Genomic DNA, 22,710 nt, shown 5'->3' on the forward strand with positions numbered 1-22,710 from the left:
ACTTCATTGCCCGTCTGCTTGGCCAGCATCGCCGACCTAGACAGGATTTTTTTTATAGCATAGCTTGAAATAATTCTAAAATCATCAGAGCAACACTTGCCCCGATCATCTTAGTTGCTATATTACGGATGCTTTTAACCTTTCGTCGAATGTCACTTCTACCCGGACAGACGATGTACATAAGGCTTGGCGCTTATTCCACTAATGTTTTCATTGTAATGATTTCCTCCTTATAAATCCGGTTATTTGCGATGAGAAGGTGTGATAAATAATCGGCAACGAAGCTATACTTCGAAACTACAGAAGGCTTTACTCCGGCCTTTACCGAATCTAAGTGAAGTACAGCTGAGAATATGATTCTCTTGAGCCATCAAACGCCAGAAGTACATGTTTACAAATACCTGATGCCATAGATCTTTTGATTTGTCCCCTAGAAAACGGTATCGATTCTTTATAACCTTAATGCTGTGTTCATGTTGTAAAAGTCCGATTTAGTGTAGAGTATAGTTGTCTTTATGCTACGGAAACGTCTCTCCGTTGGTTGGCGGTCTGATGGAAACTGACAACGGAAACAGAACGCAAAGAACGCCCTTGGCGGTGACCAAAGTCACCAGCGGCTGTGCTAGTAGTTCTACAGGTAAAAGTGAAGTTTTCGCTCGGATATTCGATTTTATGTACTCGGTGTGGCAGATCGCTTCCACAGGTTTGGCCAGACGCGGGCTTTATTTCTACCATCAACCTGTAAAAAATTAGGCCGTTTGTGGACACTATACCTGTTAGTAACCAGGGCCTCTATACTCGAATCGCGTACAAACTAGCAGCGGTCTATTGCTCACAATTCAGGCTGCATATATATTAGTATCACTATTATGCATAGTTTTTTGTTGTACCATACATACATATAAATGCAGTTCACTATAGGTAGTCTCAGAACGTTTATGTCATCATCCACATTTATTCATATTGTTACGTATATCGCAAGAGAGCGCCTAATTATAACGTATTACTAATATAATAATAAATACTCGAATTATCTAGTGTAATATAATAAGACAGGGTGCAAATCTATCGTGAACATATGTGACGCTAATAATCGTCACCAACGGCCACACAGACACGCGAACAGGAACCGCGATACATTCGTATCATCGCTTATCTCTTTGCCGGTGGTAAGCATTAGTACATCTATATTCGTGTACGCACGTTTTCAGATTAATTTACAATCATCTGTTACTAGCTACGATAACAGCAACGTTACAGCTATAGTATCAGTCATGATCATTACTCTCATGTACCATTAATGAATAGAAAATAGAGAAGCCAGTATGAGGCTCAGCTTGCGAAGCTCCGCGCTCGATTCACGAGAGATACGCTCATATAGCATCGCTTGTGGCAGGTTGAAAGCTGCTAGGCATGAGCTCTCGAATCATGACTTTGGTTCTGGCGCCGCTCCAGGACAAACAGCCATGAAGATGCCCAGCAAAAGCTAAATTATTTCCATAAGCAGGTGTCGCCCCCACGTGTTGACATATGTAAGCGTTTCACTGATCTACGTGAAAATAATGGAGTTTCTTTCATTCGGCGTCCAGATTACGTTCGTGAAAAAGCCCGACGGACCACTCGGTCATCACGGCATCGGGTGCGCTGGTGATACTATCGCTAATGTCCATCATCTATACGAAGCTTGCCGTTTAAAGTTAAGAATATAAAGACGGCCGCTTTGATCAGCGACCGCTTTTCACTATTCTACATGCTGTTATAATGTAGTACAGACAATGTAGACTATAAACGGGATAGTTCTTATACTATGTCGGCTCCGCCGTTGTTATCGCCTCCGCCGATAGCCAGCTATAGCTCGCGATATTGTCGTTACTGGATTGTGGTAAGAAGCCGTTGCGCGAAACGTGCCCAAGTTCACGAACGATAATGTTACTACTGCAGTCGATGCAGCCGTCTACCCTGCTAGATGCAGTATGCTGCTGGACGGATTGTGGACCGTGATCTGTCTGGGGGTTGTCAGATTACGAATAATTCTACGGCACTCGCGCCGGATGACCGTCAGTTTGTTGTCTCGAGCCATTGAATTGGGCTGATGGACAATGCTAAGGAAGCTGACAGCGTATCTTCAAGCCGGAGCTTCGCTTTTTGAAGTTCAGACTTGACAACAACAGTAACGTAGATGATGGTGGCAGCGGCTATTAGCCGGAGAGATAGACAGCTCCATGCCGGTATCGACGTCGACGTCGTTCGTTCTTTTTTGTCGTTCAACTGAAATAGCGGAGCCGAGTTTTCCAGTCGCCGTTAGCTAATCACAAAGGTTGCTTCAGTTAGTTAAGATTTCAACGGACTTCGCTCACCGATCTTTTCTTTCTCTCTCTCTTTTATCACCGAATTTCTTCAGGCGTCCCAGTGTCTAAAGCTCTTCGGCTCTTTTTCTCATCAATTTATTTTTCGTTCGATGCAAAGTAGTATCGACAACTAATAGCACCAGCTAACGAGACATCTTCCTCTTGCTGTGGCGTGTTTAGCTTTAACTGTGTAACATTACGTCCGCTTGCTAGCTAAAAAAAGTTTATACTACGACGGCTGGCCGTTTGTTGTCTTGTAGGAGTTACTCAGTGCCCAGCGATTGTCCTAGCAACGTAAATACGGCCGCGGTTCTGGCGTCAGCAACGCTACCAATCGACGATGGAGAAGCCACAAAGTGCAGGCCACCGAACAGGCCTTCGATGTCCGTACTACGACGGAGATGGGTAGGGTCAATTTTCGTTTTTGTGGTGCAGCGGACTCCGCGTCATAGAATCGTTGAATTGCTTTGGCTATGAGTATCACTAATACTAGCTTTATTTATGGGCAGCTTCGTTTGTTTACAACACGTAGCTGCCTATTCGTCTGCTTTTTTGAAGTTGTGATTGATCTGCTGAGATGCATGAATATAAATATCGAGTTTGTTTACTTTCCTTCACTCGCCCAGCGCTTTGCCTTCGAAAGTGGTAACAACAGCTGTCAACGGATGCTAATTTTAGCACATTTTTTTTTGCCAATTAAAACCCCTATGGCAGCAGTAGTGAGCTGCGAAGCTGGCGTTGGTAACGGTAATTGCTGTTGCTGCTAATGCTTGAGCTGAAATGAATCGGCAAGGCTATTGGTGCTATTGATGCTGTAGTGGATACACAAAGTGCCTGGTATTGTTTTCAGATCATAGATGTGGAGTCCGGGAAAAGACAACTTAAGTGGGGCCTTGCCTTAGAAGTCGGGAAGTTCTTTTAGGTGATTATTAGTATTAACAACGATGCTATTATTATGAAGACAACAACTACAGGTATTATGATGCTAATGGCGATGCTGACTTTTCCTATGCTCGAAACGCCAAAAACATCTACTATAACTATTCCCATTCTTCTACAGTACCAGTACTTCTGCAAGTTTGCCATTTCCTGTCGTTGCTCCTGCTAGTAGAAATTCATATTTTCGGTATTATTTGCAATCTTTTCTCGCTGTGCTCGGGTCTCTGTTCGAGAATATATACATTGTGCACGATGAGAGACGATGGAGGTAACAGATCGTGTCGACCTCGATTGAACGTAGTCTGAAATGTGCGAGAAATTATCAATTTATTTTAAATATGTGAAGCTTTATAGCTGGACGATCATGAAAGAACCAGGCTGTTTCGCCGAATTCTGTCTATTATACATAATTTTTATTAATTAATTAATTATTAGTTATTTTTTCATATCGTTGCTTGACTAAATCATCAGGGCTAACTCTGAGGAAGTACTACTATCCCTGTCCGTAAGTTTTTGTTCCATTTAAGGGATGTTCAATTGCACAAAGTGTTTAAAGTTATTTAATTTAATGTTTACGCCAGTAGGATTCCATTAATCTTAACAGGATGATGGCCGTACTTTTCAGTTTTATTGAAATTAGTTTCCTTCGGGATTAATTCCGACAAGGAGTACGCTATACAAGAGGTGTGATTGTATGAGTAAAAAATACATTTATTTGCGATAGTGAATTTTTATAATAATCATTCATAGTCGGCCCTCAATTTTTTCTAGACATTTTGTCGTTCGTCAGTATTTAGGATTATTGCAACAGCAATCTATTAATGTCGTAAGAGCCTCATTTGTGTGCTCCTATAATCTTCCAGTAAAATCTTCGTATATATATATATATTCGAAAAATTCGTATATATATATATATATATATATACGAAAATTTCCCACAAACACCCTCTGAACAAATTCACATTGAACTTTGCTTGCACATCCGTTACATATATCAAACCTTTTCCTATGGCTGTTGCTAAGAACTCTCATTTTATTATTACTCACAGTGGCCGAAGAAGACGTAGATTCCGTTCCTCCTTTTTTGAAATGTCATTTTGTCGCTGTTAGTCCTGCCGTCCACTTCTGCACTATACATAATACAACATATAGTTAGACTAAACCGTAGTTTTTCGTTGTTCTCCTCCGCACAGGGCCCATGCCCAACATTCATGTAATCATGCGAGAATCGTCTGCGTCAAATCTTGCGGCATTCCGTCTTCACCTTCAGCTCACTGCTACGCCCTATTGTTATCACCACGAGATATCTAAGTCGGTGCTAACACCGATGTTAATATAATTGCTGTAGTCGTTGGCGTCGCCAAGTCGATCCGACGCTTGAGGCCGAAGTTGTTTTTTTATTGCGTGCGATGACTACGCACAGATCAATCAATTCCCGTGTCATTAGAGAAACAGGTAGGGCGAAAGGATATTTAGTAGCTACGCATCGATTGTACACGGACGGCGATCATAGCTAGACGGTCTGCTTGAATGGTTTATGTAAGCGTCGACGTCGGAGTTGAGTCGTCTACGTTCGGTGACGCAGCCGATATTCAGCTCGCTCCTGGTATGGATGCTGCTTTTGACGCTAGAAATGATGAGGCCTAATCACGATAAACAGCAGTAGCGTCAACACATAAACCATAGACAAAGGCAACGTTGGCGGCTTTGCGTGAGGCTGACTAGACACATGAAGTCACGTAAAGATTTTCTCCCGCATCGAACATTGTTGCCAAACGATGTTGATAGAGAATTGTACGGTGAAGCCATATTTCACTTCGCGCATAGAGCGCGCTGTTTTCTCGCTTTAAATAGGCTACATTGGTTCACATACGACGGATGTAGTTAGTCGTATGGGCATATCTATATGTTGTGTATTTCGCATACGGTACCGTATTTACGGTATTCAGTATGGCACACCCCATAATCTAATGTTGACAGCCATCCGATGGATTTACTGAAGCTTTTGGCTGAACAATAAGCTAATAGACAATACAGAGTCTGAATGCGTACCCTGCTCCAATTGCGTGCTGTTCCATGTCGGCCGAAGGGCCTAACGTAGCTGGATTATTAGTTATATGCGCATAACATGTGTATGTGTGTAACTTCAGTAAAATCAGTAAACTAACAGTAAAATCAACGTCGTATTAATCGTACATAACGAGCTTATGTGGTTTTTCGATAGAATACTCAGCATATAAAGATATACCGGTGAAGCGCACATTTTAATAATCAGCGGGCTTGCACTATTAGTCTAGTATTAAACGCAGTATTCACAGACAACTGAAGGCTTCGCACTATTGAATCCTGCTTGGAAGCGAGGTCACAAATCAGTCTAGGTGATATTTATTGCATCGTTCTCTAGAATGGGTACCCCACTTAGGTGTTCTTTAGTGTTTTTGAGTACTTTCATTCTCCGGCTGTCCGGAAGATCGAGAGACGGTTAGACGCCGGAGGTTTTGAAGTCGAGAGCATCCTGTTGCTTTTGGACTTCATGCGAAAGTTTTATTGTAACACACCCTGTTTCTCAATAAAGGGGTACAACAACATAGCATAGATTAGTGGCAAGCGCTGTAGCTTGTGTGCTATCCGCCAAAGAAATTATTGTCCGCTGCGCCCTTCGCGGTAGCTTTTGTTTTTACCGCTGCAGGCATTCATGAGAAGTCTATGCATTTTTTCATTATTTTGCTCCGATTAATTGAAACATACCGCCATACGTTACGTCGTGCTGCATAATTAGAATCATGGCTTTATACATTTTTCAGTTGTCTCTATCAGACTTGTTAAGCCTCGATAAGCTTTCTACCTTGGCCCGCACCGGTGGCCCATATACTAAACAATTTATACAGTTGTATGTACAGTTTAGAACCTTTACGAACGAACATTTTTATTGCTGAATTACTTTTTTGTGTATTCACATAGGTGTTGTATTTTAGAGAAGTGACGTTGAGTGGATTAAGATATTTTGTAATAGGCCTGGTCTGCAACGGCAACAGTTGAAGTCGGAAAAATAATCTCAGCTAGCGTGACATCAAGATTAAGAGACCATACAGATTTACACACTTATCCAGTTGTCGGCAAGCTGTTTAAATCAGAGTGGCCCTTCCTTTAATAATAAGGACATACTACTATTCGTCGCCTCTATGATATGCCAAAGTACCATTGGGCCTATTCGGTGCAATAAAAACGACCACAGATGTTGATTGTGGTGGTGGTGGTGGTGGTGGTATTATGTCAGAACAGAGGTAATCCGGCGATAACAATGATATCAAGCGCGCAATAAACAGTAATAATACGGATACGTTTATCTAAATTGCGGCTGTTGTTGATACCCGCTTTTCTGGCCTCGTTTTCCCCCCAATACCAAACCTTGCCCTAACTTTGCCCCTTCTTAGGTATCAACTATAATCCACTTGTAGCAAGCAATTTTCGGTGCAGCTACGACGTTGAATGCTGCTGCTGGGGTTAAACCCGTGGTGGATATAATGAGCGGTTTTGTCTTGTTAACTAGTTTGGATTAATTAGCGACGCTTGAAATTAGAGCGCAGTACGAACAGTGAAGACAATCAATGTTGCTCTGTAACTGGCACGCGAAAATTTGGCGCGCTCATCTTTGAATGGTATCATTTTTTCGGTTGGTGTTCGACGTCAGCTCTTCGGTAGTGTTATGATACTGTTCGATGGTCGGTCAGCGTCTGTAACAGTGTTGTCGTCATTACGGCCGATGCTGGTCGCATTCATTGAAACCGAACCGACTACTTTATCGTCTTTTTACTATAATATCGCGCAATCTAAGTATGACAACACGACGTCGCGTCATTGTCAACACGTTGAATCGTATCAAGCTGGGTCCGTCGAGGACCCGGGGCGATCTGCGGATGGTTGAAGCATTGCGCGTCGGGCAAAGTGACCAGGGCGCAGCGGTGGTTCGAACAGTCAATTCATATAGGTAGCCGAATGAAAAGCACCACAACGATGTCATAATGACTATGTAAAATCACTGACGAAGAGACAACTATGTAATGATTGGATCGAATGAAAATAAGGTACAATTGGGGAAACAAATTTACTTTTTGTTCATTTGATCATAAATGGTATACTATTCATCCGTGATGGCCTATGCACACAGTTCACTGTAAAAGAAACGACGGACTGCATATTTGAAAGAAGCAGGTTGGCAGCATATATATGTACACGAGTCAGACTCATATACGAATATGAGTAGCGGGTGAGTATGTTTGTTGGTCCGATGACATAGGGGTTGCTATAACCTTGTCAATGGAAAGCAATCGTGGAACATTTGAATTCACTCCATGAAACACAAATTAGAGATATAACGTACTGTATTTAGAACAATAGTAATTGGATAAGCCGCCTGGTTTAGCCATTTTCCAGCCTGTAGAATTACTCGTTTTAAGGAGGCTACTCTGCCAGATGGGGATTTTATACTAGGAAATACCTCAGTACTAAGACCATAGCTAGTAACGATTGGGCCATCTACACATTTTCTAGCCTTTGGGCTTCGTTTGGGACAAAGAGACTAACATGAAATTGATTCAACCTTGAAAAATATTTCGTACTGATAATGATATTCAGTGTCCAAGTTCCAGGTACAGCTGCTGAACAACTACTAGAGAACGTCACGAAATTAATGATGGTAGTTAGGTACTTAATCGTTAATCACAGTCGATAGATTTTCTTAACTTCTTTCAGGCATTAGCAAGTTCTGCCTTATTTTACACCTCTAACGTCATATGTAACCTCTTATTCATATAGAGGCCTTCTAGTACTCGTGATTGGGTAAACAAGGCAAAGCGACCCATCAATGTTGGGTTGGGACGACCTTCATCATAGGCTGATTGGCTGTTACGAACGACATATCACAATTCCACTTGCGCCCTACAGGTCGACTTGGTGGATACTCGAACTATAACAGTGTATACAGGCTTCTTGACTTAGTGTATACAAGGCCATTGCTTTCCCAGCCACATATTGATGATAAATGGAACTTACTTAAAGGTTCTGATCTGCATAAATACGCAGTTACATCGATTCTGCCGTATCAAACCATAGTCTACTTAACAGATGTGACAAAAAAATAGTTAACATACAAAGTTATACAACAACGCTGACGAATACCAATAGAAAGAACTGGAAGTGCAACTAAATAATGCTAACCGAAATTGGTGCAGACAACAGCAAAGTATAGAGAAGTTCAATCCAACTAAATTACCGTGATCGTGCATGAAAAATATGCTCGATAACTCTTGATCAAAGTTGAAGGGTTGTACGAATCAACGTTATTACATGTACATACTTGTTAGTTCACAATCTACATATTACACTGCGTTTATGATTAAAAGTTTCTATTTTTTATCTTCATGAAAGCCTGATTTCCCGCGACGAATCCGCACAGTCAGTGACACTTCAGTGATTGCTTGCGATTCAAAAACAATTACGCACGAAATTTCATGTCTGCTTAAATATCAGGCTGGGCAGCGTGGAAAATAATAAGATATAATCTATTACACAACTACTTTTCCATTCTACTTCTATCGTTTTGTGATTTAAATGTAAATGGAAGACGGTTTGTCGTCACAGCCATGGCCACCTATCAACTTGGTCAGCGAAGGAGACCGTTTTACCTCTTCCAGATGCTTGCGCCGGTGCAGCGGTCGAACCAGACTGTAGGTCGCTGGTACCCCATTACCCAAGCAATGGGGCCCTTTGTTGCGCTCCCTTATTTTTCATGAGCCTTCAGAGTTACCAAATCTCTTGAGGTGATTTGTCTAACAGTTAGATGTTCAAGGCGATCAAGTGATAACGATCAGACAACAATATAGGTATAGTTAGTCGTTGCGAAAAACCTATTTAGCCTCAGAATGACATGGAGAGAATGACGATTTTATTGCGTGAACATTTTACGTTAGCTTTACGTTACGTGTCTTCACGTTATGAAGAATCGGCCCTGACGTTAAGTGTGTTTTCTAGTGAACTAGAGATAAATTTCACGAAATAGAATTGAAGCAAACATGTTTCAACGTGATTTGTGCACCTTATGTACGTCAGCCTTCGTCCCAAGCTGACTCTTCCATCGGGATATTTATATCGCTTTTGAAAAGTATCATCGAACACGAGAAATGTCAGCTTTCATTGATAATGTACGTATATAGCGTAAGTTTAAATTAGCGATTTCCTGAGCTCGACACACCGAACCATTAGTTGCTAAATTAACTAAATAAAACTTACCATGTTTTCTCTGGGGAATGCCTACTTAGCTCAGTTAATTTAGCAACTAATGATTCGGTAAGTATTACCCAGAAAAAATATGATAAATTTTTTACATAAAGTCCAGAGTTAATCTGTTCCCGGAACTCTAGCAATTTCCTCCAATTTCGTGGTCTAGAATTGAATATGAGACGCTCGGAAAGCACTCTTTTTGTTCGATCCTTCGATGCTTTTCAAAACCTATTATAACGTCCTAAATGAAAATTATACATTAATTAAATCAAATAAAAATGCAACAAACTTTTTCGCCTACAGTTTATTAAAAATCTGTACATTTGTAATTTATTATAATTTAATAATCCGTCTCAGAACACTCTTTATGAATAGCATCTCCTACGTACGTTTCATTTGTTTCGCGACGTTGGTGTTATATATTACTATTATAGCCGGTGTGTTTACTGGTATTTACTTTGGGCGAAGTTTAAAGCAGAAGGAGCAAAGAATAACTATTCGGGATTTCTATAGGCGTACGATCATTGTCCGTAATAACAGATAAAAGTTACAATATGGGTCTGTTTATCCTCCAATCAACAGATATCTGCCAGCGTCGAAAATGCCATACGAATAAAGGTCTGATTTTATATATCCGCTATGAAATCCAGCGTGTCGTCTTATTTTGTTGGGTTGTTTTTAATTTCGCATAGCTTTGGCGTTCCGATAGACAGAATCAGGATCAGTGCTTCTTCGTTTTCGTCGTAGTGATTTGCGGTTGAAACGAGACGTTGTGACTTCTATCGGGAGGAAAGTGGCGTTTTGATAAGGGGTAAGTCAGTGAAATAGGTGGGGAAACAGATTAGCGGGTCGACAAAATGCCACGCATATCACAGGATTCGTCAGCAGTATTATTATCTGTCGTATCGAGTACCGGATTGTTATTATTATTTAATTTATACGAACACCTTAATTGACCTATGTACTTGCTATTTCGAAGTGTCCACATCAGTCTAGCTTCGTTCATAACAACACGGCATAGCGCATCTGCTAGTCGTCGGTCGAAACGACAGGTACAAAGTCGAAACCGGTTCTATCTGCAAAAGCACATATCAAATTCAGAAGTTTTTACGCCAAAGAGGAGATACTGTTTTTCATGCCGTTGGAGCCAGCGGGGGTTGCAACGCGATCCAACTGAGGAGTTTTCATTTAGCGCGCGTGCACATGTTATGTGCATTTGAGCGTCTGGGTAAGTGAGTTCGCGCAATCTGACTCTGTGAAGGAAACTTACGCTAACGTTAACATACTGTTACCTTCAGGTTTCGGCTGTATTGGACCTTTTAATTTTTCTGAGTGAGGCTTCTTTTTTTTTTCGCTGTAATGGGTAGGACCTTGTGATTCAAATCTCGACACATGGAATGAACGAACGTGGCCACCGCAGTTGAAAGTAACGGTGGCTGAAATTAATACACATTGCCTGCTAAACGCACAGAGCTTCGCATAGAGACTGCGCTACGGGGTGGCTAGAGAGTGTCAACAATATTTTATAATACCTAGTATATATATATATATATATATGTAGCCGCGATAGGATAATCTCTGTTTCTGCACTGACTCGTACCAGCGACTTATTCGTGTTTTTTGAGTAACGCTCAGTCTGGGAAGTAAACAGGAAGTAACAAGTTTTGGTGGATGGCACATTTTTTCCTTGGAAAAAATCATCAGTGAGAATCAACCCTTCCGAAAAGTTTGGCTGACTTTGCTTTTTGATAGAGCATCACTATTTTCTTCGAAATTATTCTGCCAAGGGGGTCACGAATAGTATGAAATATGCACTACGATGAATTTCATAATGTTTTACTTTATATATTTATATTTTGTTTTCCGGTATATGATTACGTACTCAATCTGTAAACCGCAGAAAACCACGAACACAAACCTGCGTCTATCCTAGCCGTTGTAAACTAACCGTTACCTCGAAGATTTCACTAATCTGATTTCGGATAGATGATAAAGTTTTTATTTTCTCTGTTCGTCAGCTTGTAATAGCCTCACTCTTGTGGGGTCTGACCATAGGTAAATCAACGAGCCAATATGTATGAAACACGTTATCGTTAATAAGCTTACATAGCCCATTGCAGCGTACTCATATATACGTTATATAGACCGTTATAAATTTTAGTGACGTTTCAACAGTATTATGTTTTAATTAAAATTCCTAAAATTTTCCACAGTTACTTACTGAACGTTCATTTTAATGTATACCTATGAATTGTAATAGATTAAGGCTGGACGGAAGGCACCCTGGCACTTAATCTACTTGACAATTATTTACTAAAAGTATTTTAACATGGTTGCCCATGGTCGATGGGCAAACAGAGATTAACTGTTATGTCATCATCTAGCCCGAAGTATCAAACAGCAGTGTTTTTAAAGAAGAAAACATATTGTTCACTTTCCACGGCACATTTTTTTTCGAAAAACCCTACAGCGTGGCCTGCGAAAAATCCTGTATTAGCGCATGATACGTTTTTATATTCGTTGGTAACCTGCAGTTGTAAGGCTCAGTGAAATACAATTTCATCGTTTCTAGTTGTGCCAAAAAAGCTGGATATCATCTCACAGCTGAAATCGACAACCAGTGGCATCACTTCTGCAGTTATAATTCAGTATAGCTCTAAATTGAATTTCGGGCTGGTAGCTACCGGCCGGACGTTTCAACACGAACTCCCAATCTGGCTTGCGACGCCGGTTTCATTTTGCCTAAATATTTTCTAATTCAGCAGCGTAGTGACAAGTGCTAACCCCGCGTAGGGTGTTCACACGATCAAAAAGAATGAGTAAAATATCCATTCTTCTTCGGTCTATGAAAGTAAAAATTAAAGAAAAATATATTAACAAGAAAAGAGACGAATAGATAAATCCTGCGGACAGGAATAAAAATCAGCATTTTCGCCGCTGCCATGATAGCCACCGTTGTCCTGATTGTTCTTTATACGGAAACACGGACTGCGCGAGATAGCGCTGTTTCACGACGTTGGCAAATCCAAACAATTTCAGGCTTGGAACTGGCTTTCCCTCCTAGACTGGTTTGGCTGCTGTTGAAAAGTAATCCTGCAACAGCTTTGAACTCGTGACCTGTCGAAGTTACAGCTGCTTTGGGACCAACGAGAGACTGAGGCCGATGCAATTATTAAGGCATCCTGGATAAAGACGCTCTTGTTTTTGTTCTGCGACAATGTGACGCTCAGCCAATACGCAAGCGTCACCAACAGGTACCAGTGTCTCTTCTTCGTCTGTTTACCATCAGATGACTGGTATTACGCTGTCTTTAATGAATCCTACATCAATCGAAGCGCACCTACATAAGTGAACGTATGAAAGGATGGATGATATGATGTCATTAATGCATTATCTATTTGCCAAGCGAAACAAATACAAATATGAAACGTTTTTTTTTTTTCTTTTTACTGGATTCTTTTCGTTATAGTGATCCTGCAGATGCTTTTACTTGTTGGTACCATATATTAATTATGCATTTTATTTTAATAATGCGTTTAGCTTGGCATACGCCTTAAATTTAGGAACTTCACGAGATTGGCTTCGGTTTATAGCTCCTGTGCCTTGTGAATTTTGCTTTGCTTAAGGGCTGCTCCTTCCTGCTATACATATTAAATGTATCAAAGGATCAACTTCCTACAAAGCAGCTATATAGCTCAACACAAACGAGAAGGCGGACTATAAATCAACTTTGTCAAGCGTATATCGTGGATTTAGCAGCAATAATCATTATCGTAACAGTGGCACAAAAAAATAGTAACAATACCAACAGCTTCCAGATAGACGCAATATAACACGAACAATAACCGTCTGCTTGAGCGAAAACCGTAATCGAGTTGTCATCTAGTTTGTAATCGTTCTACATGTAGTCTGAAGAAACTTCCTCAAAATTTCGTTACTCGCTGAACTCAACAAAATCGGACACAAGTACTTTCGATGTTAGTGTTCAAGGTAACTAGGTATCATGTCCTAGACACAAAGCATTAGATCGATAGTAAGCACGCTCGGTAAATGACAGTTTTAAGTCGTTCGTTCGATCGCCATTAGATGCTGAGTGATATTATGAACATTTCGTAAATTGCTTAGTGATTAGTTATTTTAGAAATAGTTAATTTGCTCGACTTATCAACTGCTATTTTAGAAAATTGTCTCTCATCGGCGAACAATAGCTAAAGCTTGCTGGTATTGTTGACTTGGCTTTGCCATGCTTTGAAACGGGGTGTACTAAAAACACAGATCGGATGGAGGAACAGGCGCTGCGTAAAATTCACGCCGAAGTGGGGTGGTAAGACGGACACAACAAGACATCGATAAGCTAATGTGCAGGCAGGGTAACAACGCTTGTAAAATATGGTCGATATATTGCTCCCTGATCATAGGACGAGCGGTCTGCGCTATATTGCGTCCCCCGGTATTTTCTACGAAGTATCTTTTGCCAGTGGATGATCAGTGTTATTTTGTCCGCTACCAACAAAATCAAATACCTTTGGATTCTCGTAGAAGGCCAAGAGGCATCTGCATTGTACGGGATGGCGAGATTAGTCAGACCTGGGGTAATGCCGCAAGTATGAGTTCCGTGGTTTAACCAATCATTTGGTAATAAAAGAGATCTGTGAGTGATAGGTTAGCTCAGTCCTATAACTTTTTACATTCTTTAGTAGTTTATTATTATTAGAACTAGAGAACCAATTCGTTTGAAATTAGTGAAGAGTTATACACTGTTATGTATTTGCAATTTAAAAAATGCACAGCCTAAAGATGTGACTTTTTTTTATATACAGACATATAGCAACTAACAAATTTGCTTAAAAATAAAGATATTTTATCTCTTATATCTCATTTTCTATTAGTTATTTTAGAGAGTCGTTAAATCGAGTGATGCTTGCGTCTTTTTGTACTACATTGTATTTCATAATGGCAAAACATATCCACTAGTATTAGACTCAATTTTTGGAGTTGTAATATCTGTTAAGATGATTATATATATACATATATATATATATATATATATATATATATATATATATATAATTATATATATGTCAGTCCAAAGTGGCTGAACTTCTACTTGAACAGTCACTGCTTTCTGAGTGTAAGATTCTAAGCCTCACAGAACTCTACTATTGCATAAAAGTAGCAGAATAAGGTATCTCGTTTCGTCTAGTTCGATGGTCCCAGTTAAATTGTCAATCCTTTAATTTCTTATTATATATAACTGACTTTAATGTTTACAATGCATGATGCTGACCACGATCAGCCACCTTTGAAGGCGCGCTGCTATCACTCCATCTCGTCTCGCCTTTAGAATCGATGAACTAACCTCGTCTCTATTATTACTGTCCCTTTTAACGTATACCAGAGATAAGCTTGCAAACCTAATAGTGCGTAACCGAGATCACCTTTTTCATCTTTATTGCCTCTCCTAGCTTTTGTCGTTGTGAATTAGTTCATTGAGCAAAAAATTACAATCGTCGAGACCATGACGTTAGCTCATAATTCATAGAGTTGTTGACCTGTTTTTTCATAGCAGCTCCTGCTTGCTTGAGCAGATCAATGGTGACGAGATATTTGGAACGTTAAGGAGAGGAAGATGCTTCCCTTTATAATTCGGTTCAGCATTATCTTGGCTTGTTGCATCCTTATTCAGCATAGTCGATATAGGTCACCTTTGACAAACTTTTTGGGAGTGTGCATACGTAATGTCCCTGAATTTATTTAAATCAGCGAGAATAAGAAGCCGCTAGAAGTCATTATTGATTTATGTAGGGCTTCGATACGTTCATCAAGAAGATACGAATGAATTTCCAAGAAATCAAGTTTATTTAAGTACTCCTAGGTGAACGTTGTTCGGCGGTCGATGATTGTCGAACCGTCAGTGTGACAATCATCTCAACAGTCCCCAACTGCATTACGCAGGTCCCTGCTTAGTGATTATTAATGGCCTTATGCTACTATGCGGACTAACTATCGTCACGTGGGGCCAGAGATTGACGTGCCTTGGTTCGTGATGTCACGATAACAAGCAGATCTTTTTATTTACGGATGCTGGTGTTTTCATTTATGTTATCACATTTTTGGGGTTTGCTTGTCGTCGTTCTATCGAAACGTCCCTGATTGAACACATTGCTGCACACGCTTACGTTTCTAAGAGTCCTGCTCGGGCAAACAACGACAGGGATGAACGAAGCGGCTTTTCCTAACAATATAGTGACTGCTCATTCCTTGCTGGAAAACTCGTGGGATTGTCTCCAAAAACAACTGTCGCTTTGTGCTATTAGAAGATCTGACGGCTATAACGGCGCCTATCCAGCGCAGTGTTGCACATGGACGCCGGGGTTGAGTGAGTGATTGCGCTTGAATTACGGCGGGGCCAAGGCACTCCATTTGCATTCACAGACTGCATTCGAACTTGCAAAATTATTATCACATCTTTGCCAGGACAGGAACAGCTGTAACGTCTATTTTCATAATTGTTAATACGTCGTGCCAGTGCCTTCGAGGACAGAGTGGACAGAAAGCAAAGCAAAACTTATCAGTGTCCGTATGTTATTTATGGTTGCTGACCATTCGTACTGGTCGTCGAACAGCAATGCTAGCCAACTGCTGCCGCTTTTGTTCTCAATATTAAGTTATTATTTAAGTTAATTAGTTATTTAGCAGTGAATATCGGCAGTTCATTCTTATAGCGAAACGAGTTTAGTTGAATGCACTTTATCAAGTCATCCACCACATCACAATTCAAGTTATTTACATTTATAATAAAAGTTCGCGCAACCCGACAAAACAGCTTTTTTTTTTCTAATTCTATCTGTCAAATTTAGCCTACGACGTCCAGGTTTAGCACATACAGGACATCGCAGTTTAGGAGCATAGCCGGCGGCCTTTGCCAAAACTCGCTTTTGTTTCAATGCATCGTTTAGCTTTGTTGCGTTAATTTCAGGACTATGTGAATTTTGTCATACATTTACCGCACCGGTTTCGACACTGTAACCATAGGCATAGTTTGCCCGTGCTAATGATGCCTCGGGCCACGATATGTAGATTTTGGTTGGTAAAAGTAGTCCAACGAATTGCCACCATGTTAAAATGACAATAAAGTTCAGTTAAAAGTGTCACTAGCTTTATAGTTGTACTTAAAGCTGTTGCGGTTTTTCAGATTACATCTGCAACAGGCCGATATCTAGGAACTGCAGGGAAGATACGTTTAATGACTCGCTAAATCATTGAAAATAAGCAAACTATCAAGAAAAAATGGCTGAATGAGGACCCAAGGAAAACCTATCGTTTAGAGAAAGTTACTTTTACTACTATTGTAAAGGATAATTTTTTATAATATATAGCAATATCGATAACGAACGTATAGATCTAATAAATGTAGTATCATATTAATATTAAAAAAAAAAAAACATTTACACCTTTCGTCTATAAATGTAGAGGATAGAAGAAAAAATACTTAATAATTAAAAACGATAACAACATGTTAACTCTGTAACAATTTTCCAGTACCGAGTTGGGCTCGTGCGTTTTTTCCTCTACCTCTAATAAGGTGGTCCCCGTGACTTGAATTCGTATGTATTCACACATTGCTACTGTAATAAATTACTCCCTATTTTTTTTTCTATTTTATAAATACTACATTTTTGGGTAGCTCGTCGAGGGCCCCCGCGATTTACGCCACCTAATAACAACGCCACACACGTAATAATAACAAAAAAAGGTACCGATCATCTAATTCAGTTCACTTTACGTTATATTCCGGGCCAGTCGAATGCACTAGCCCTTATTTTTTGTGTTACATAGTATCCATTAGAGCTTGCTTACAAGTCTAAAACGATTTATTTGAATCAGCAGAGACAAAAGCGTGCGTTATAATATCGTATGCAGTATCCATGTCTTGACAAAGTGGCCTGCGTTTCCAGCGCGGCCACCGGTCAAACGTGTCCTTCGAACTTGAGAAAAGTCAATGTTCACTGCTGTTATGATTATAATTGCTATTAATAAAGAAGCTATCATATAAAAGGTCGTGTCTACGCCATCTTTTATACATATCAACGCTGGAAGCTCAGATCAGCGTGCGACACACTAATAGAGAAGAACCAACCTTTGTACGAGCGTCGCGCTTAATGAGCTATAAAAAGAAGTCATAGTTTTAATTTGTGTCCTTCTTCGATGATGACAGCTTGCTAGCTTATGAGGGACGGCGATCCGCAGTGGTTGACAGGAAACATTTTTCATAGTAATAATGCCCCGGAGTTCTATATACTTATGCATGCTAGAATGGCTCTGCAATTAGAACATGTTTTATAAACTGTTCGCGAGACGTACCGGTATTCAGAACAATGTAGACGATATTTTCTTTGACGACGCCGTTTATTTAGAATATAAAATTCTACGAATGAACGCGCAATATGATCCGGACGCTATAGATGCCGTAACAACCCAAACATAAATTGTGCTAAAACGTAGAACTGCACGCAAAAGTATATTAAATTTGTCATAGATCGTAGACCTGTAGAGCAATAGCAACAAAACTCTTTTACATTCATTCATTTCAACGTATTATTAGTTAAAAATGGTGGAGTTCTGCCAAGGCGCATTGTACGAACAACTTGAAAGGGATGACATAGTAAACTGCGTAAATAAACCGTTTAATCATAATGGTAAACTAATTATATCGTCTCTTTTTTTGTGCCCTTTTTACTTCTGAAACGATATAATCGACCAAAAATTAGCTCAATTTTCATCGTTTCACTCAGATCTTCGCTTTCTGTATCTCGATAGTATGATCTCTGTCCCCGCCTGCCGCTTTATCATGCAGTGCGATGGTTCGAACCGAACAGTAGGTAACGTGACGAAAACAGGCCAACAAAAGTTATTATACGCATATTTGTAAATAGGAATGACTGCCTACATGTGCATGCAATCACCTATCTCTGTGCATGTATATAATGAATGCAATCTATAATTGCCCATACACCAAATGGCTTGCAGCTGCAGTTTTACTGATTTCATTCAGGTGTCGTATACAGCCGGACGCTCGTTCAATCGCTGATTCGTCGACTCACCCCTAGAAAGCCGGACAGTCCGGCAAACTTTTATTCTAATAATAGTTGGTCAAATCACAGCCGATGCTGTCGCCGATTATCATCAGCATCATGGTTCGGGGACGATAAAGCTATTGAATGCTACCGGTTCTGTACAAACTATCAATTGGCGGTGCTCCGCGGAACGTCAGGCTAAATCGCTGATACATCGCTTGAGGGCGAGACCGGTCCTGATGACAGGGCTTTCGCTACTCGTCCGCTGCTATCGCAAAAATACAACTGTTGGTCTGTGCCGTTCGTCAATGAAGTGAAGTGCTAACAAAGCACCAAGCAGAAGTTTCAGTTCCTCGCTTCTCTTCGTATTTTTTCTTTGCCTTCGTAGGGGAAACGAAAACGGAGAAGGCCGAGCTTCCATTCATCATTCAACTCTCGTCCTGTTCCCGATATTTGCCAGTGTTCGTGTTGCATTATTGACCATTTGCGTCTCTATGTCGCGCAATCCTATCTTCTCCCAATATTTATCTTCATTCATGTGCGGTGGGCCTTGGACGTCCTGGGTGGTACGTCGGTGGGTTAGTTTAGTTTGGTATCGCAGCCGCTGTTGGCTGTACCGTCGAGCCAATGTAAATCGGCGAACAAAAAACAGCTGTAAAGCACAACACACCGCTTTAATAACTACAGCCATGACGACGGCGATAATGACATTGTCGATTGGACACGGCCGGCCGATAGCAAGTACTGGATGAACTGAAGAGGACAAAACTGTAGTTTAAGACTGGCACAAGGGCTCCTCTATGAGCGGCTGATTAAGCGAACTGATCAATAGGAGCTGTATTGCGGATAGTAACAGCAAACGACTGAGGGAAAGAAGCGCGATGGGGCCAGATGAAGATTTGAGCAGAGACTGGTGAGCAGCTGAACGAGCTGCATCAACTAATTATACTGTGTTATTTCTCGTCATTAAGGCCAAAATACTATATTCGGAGACAACGATAAAAGGCCAACAATGGCTGAGAAGCCAGTCAAATTTCTCCTCATACTTGTAAGCGTTTACGTACTGCACGCAACAATTGGAGTCGTGAAGTCAGAGAGGAAAATAATAATACGGAGAGGATATAGATTAAAACGGCAGGACGGCGTCTGAAATCACCTAAAAGGGACCTTTGGGAACGGTGATAAGGATAGGTCGCAAGCGGTTTACATAGTTTGACCCTTTTCTCCTCTTGAATTGAACCGCAGGGACGTTTAGTAAGGACCAAACGGTAGACGCCAGCGTCTCCTAAGACTGGGAAGGATATTGAGCTCGAAAATGCTAGAAGATCTAAAAACAGTGTTTTGTGTGCTGAAGCTGTGCGCGACAGCCTTTTGTAGCAGTTGTTATTCCATTTCCATATTGATACTCAAGTAATACGCATATTATTAAATAGTCATTCACGATAAATTTATAGACATTTTTGAAGAGCAATTCGTTCTTGAGTTATTATAGAATGTTCATTTTGTTTTATACTGACCTAGTTTTTGTCTAAATTTTCTCCACGTCCTGACAGTTTATGTCCACACACCACTTAAAGCGACACGAATGCTTGGAAGTACGGACACGCGCTGAGACCCTGGTGTCTCCCGGTTTGGAGTTTTACGTTCGGTATCGTCGTTAGGCATCCCATCACACCCTGACTTGCCCCTCTACAACCTTATACGCATCGTACACTTGTTACCTACAACATCTACGAGAATATCATGCAACGCCTGACAATAATAAGAACTGCAGCAACACCAATATAAATGCCAATTAGACAGTAATCCATCTATACAAGCGTTTACGCTCGTCGCTTGTGGTAACTACCTTGTTCCATCCATGTCAGTATCTACAGCTATGCCGTCCTTCCAGTCTTCGTCCACGGTCTGCAACTCACTGTGATTGCCAGCAGCGCTTCGCGCGATCCGTGGTATCCCCGCGCGAGTCCAACGATCATCGACGAACTGTGTGAACGAAGTTCGTCGTTACGAAGCCACCTAACCGTCGATGCTAGTCGAGAAGATGATGGACAACTCAAACTATTGAATGATCGCTTCGCTGTTGTCGGTGCTTTTGTTGTTATTGCTGTTGTGGTTTCTGTTGTTGTTATTACTGCCAGGCTTGTCGTTGTCGTTATTTTTATTGGAATCGCTTGCATCGTTGTCGCTACTCGCCAGGGCAAAACGGAACGCTGATCGGCTAACGGTAGCCAACTACTTGACGCTGTCATTATTGATGATGTTAATATCATTAGCTACTGTGGCTTTTTGTACCGTTGCAGCCCTTCTCGCCGCGGAGTGAATAGATGAATGAACGAAACGGCGAATGTTACAGCAGCGGCGGCGGTGGTCACGACCAAATGCTCGAAGGGGACTTCGTGGCCCAGTTTGTGCGAGACGGTGAAAGAAAATGGCGTACAGCAGAAGGGCGGCAGAGAGCGGAAAACGATTGGCGCAAATCGCAGCAGCGTCTGCGATGCCAACGTGTCTTCGTCGCCGGTAAAAATAAATGGTCGTAGTCGGTTTTTTCGTCAACATGATCATATTGCATATTGCCCATAGTAGCTCGTGGTAACGGCTGAACTGCTATGGATATGCTGGTTAACTGTGCGGTGCGACATCGGCTAGAGTCAGCGTTTTGGCTTTTCGTTGACGCCGGGGTTGCCATAGTTATGACGTTATTGGAGGCTGATGCTAGCTGATGGCGTCGACGTCTGCTTTGACGGCGTCAGAATTCAGATTACAAACTGTGGCTAGCAGCAAGTAGCTGCTGTCGTTTCATTTGTTGCTGTTACGTTTAAGTGCGATCACGTACCCGTTCGCCATATGGAGATCAGGGAAGACCTGATTTCAAAAGAGTCCTGTTGCACTGCAGGCCCTGGCATAACCGCCGCCACCGTAACCAGCAGCAAACAGCCGATCGCAAAGAGAAACTGTGGTTAAAGGCGGCGCCGTGGTGGGTTGCAGCGTGGTTGTGAAAAACGACATAGACATAGCTACTGGTATCGATTTCCATACCACTCGTATATACCGCTATGATATGCATATCTAGCGTCTAGATGGCGCTGTCGGCATATACTGACGCGCAGACGACGTCCACACATACGCTGAATGCAATTAGACACACAAACAGGAAGCATGCGGAACATCTGCTTCTAGCTGCTGCTTATCTCTATCGTATAGTATAGTACATTTTGCCATTGACACGATGCACCTGCATTCATTAGGACAAGATAGCACTACAATGATTAGAGAAACGGCGCCGAACGAAACGCTTATTACCCTTGTACTTAACCAATCCACCTCAACACTCGTCGTAATCATAGTGTCGAACTGTATCTATAGTGCTAATGTATGTTGAAAAAGAGCTTCGCCGGTTACAGCTGCAGGATCCATCCGCTCCCTGTAGAAGCTAGCATTATCGCGATACGATCATATAATGCACACATAAGGGTATCGTATTTAGGCGCTGTATTATCAAGCGACATTATCGTATTGCCATGGCTAACATCGGCAGCCTCTCTGCCATCAGCGCCATATTTCGACCACCGACCGCGAGCCGTTTCCTTCAACGGTGACCAGACTAGCTACATCTTTCGCAGACGCCGATTTGAAAAGGCAAGCTAAGCAACGTCGTGGGGCAGTTCTATTTGCAACGATATTTAGGGACATTGCCTTCGAACTATAAAATCAAAGAGAAGTTCTCGTAAACAGCCACGATGGGCTATTGTCGTTTGCTCGATCCGTTTTTGCGTAGACGTGCCGAGCACAGTTAATACGGTGTCAAGAGAGGAGGAAAAGAAGGCAGTGCATTGACACCTGAAATCTAATAAGTTCATGTGTAACACAAAAACGCACGACACAATTATATTATAGAATACGTAGCTGATAAAGGGAGGATCAATGGAGCGTCGCGGTCGCAATTATCGGCTACGTACATTCTGAGTTTAGTTAGTCCTAAGTTCTACGGTTAGACGACGCTAAACGACGAGCGAAACGGAGAACGCCATTAGCGACACTTGAAAAAGACTTCGAACACAAATCGT

The 22,710-nt window shown here is 41.3% G+C and overlaps 2 long non-coding RNA genes across 3 annotated transcripts; both read right to left on the reverse strand.

Annotated features, from left to right (window-relative positions):
* Nucleotides 1-1,383: 1,383 nt before the first annotated feature.
* On the reverse strand, nt 1,384-5,462 carry LOC147756012 (uncharacterized). Its single transcript, XR_015326074.1, has 2 exons — nt 4,335-5,462; nt 1,384-3,589 (listed from the first exon to the last, which is right to left on the reverse strand). It is a non-coding gene; the product is annotated as an uncharacterized LOC147756012 (long non-coding RNA).
* A 4,393-nt stretch (nt 5,463-9,855) lies between these two features.
* Nucleotides 9,856-22,169, reverse strand: LOC147756013 (uncharacterized). 2 transcript variants are annotated; one of them, XR_015326071.1, is made up of 3 exons: nt 20,161-22,169; nt 10,859-19,295; nt 9,856-10,642 (listed from the first exon to the last, which is right to left on the reverse strand). It is a non-coding gene; the product is annotated as an uncharacterized LOC147756013 (long non-coding RNA). The 2 variants fall into 2 exon arrangements; XR_015326070.1 differs by lacking the exon at nt 10,859-19,295.
* Between the last annotated feature and the right edge of the window lie 541 nt (nt 22,170-22,710).

The sequence above is a fragment of the Varroa destructor genome, unplaced genomic scaffold (assembly GCF_002443255.2).
Source record: "Varroa destructor unplaced genomic scaffold, Vdes_3.0 BEIS01000004.1, whole genome shotgun sequence".
Classification (NCBI taxonomy): Eukaryota; Metazoa; Arthropoda; class Arachnida; order Mesostigmata; family Varroidae; genus Varroa; species Varroa destructor.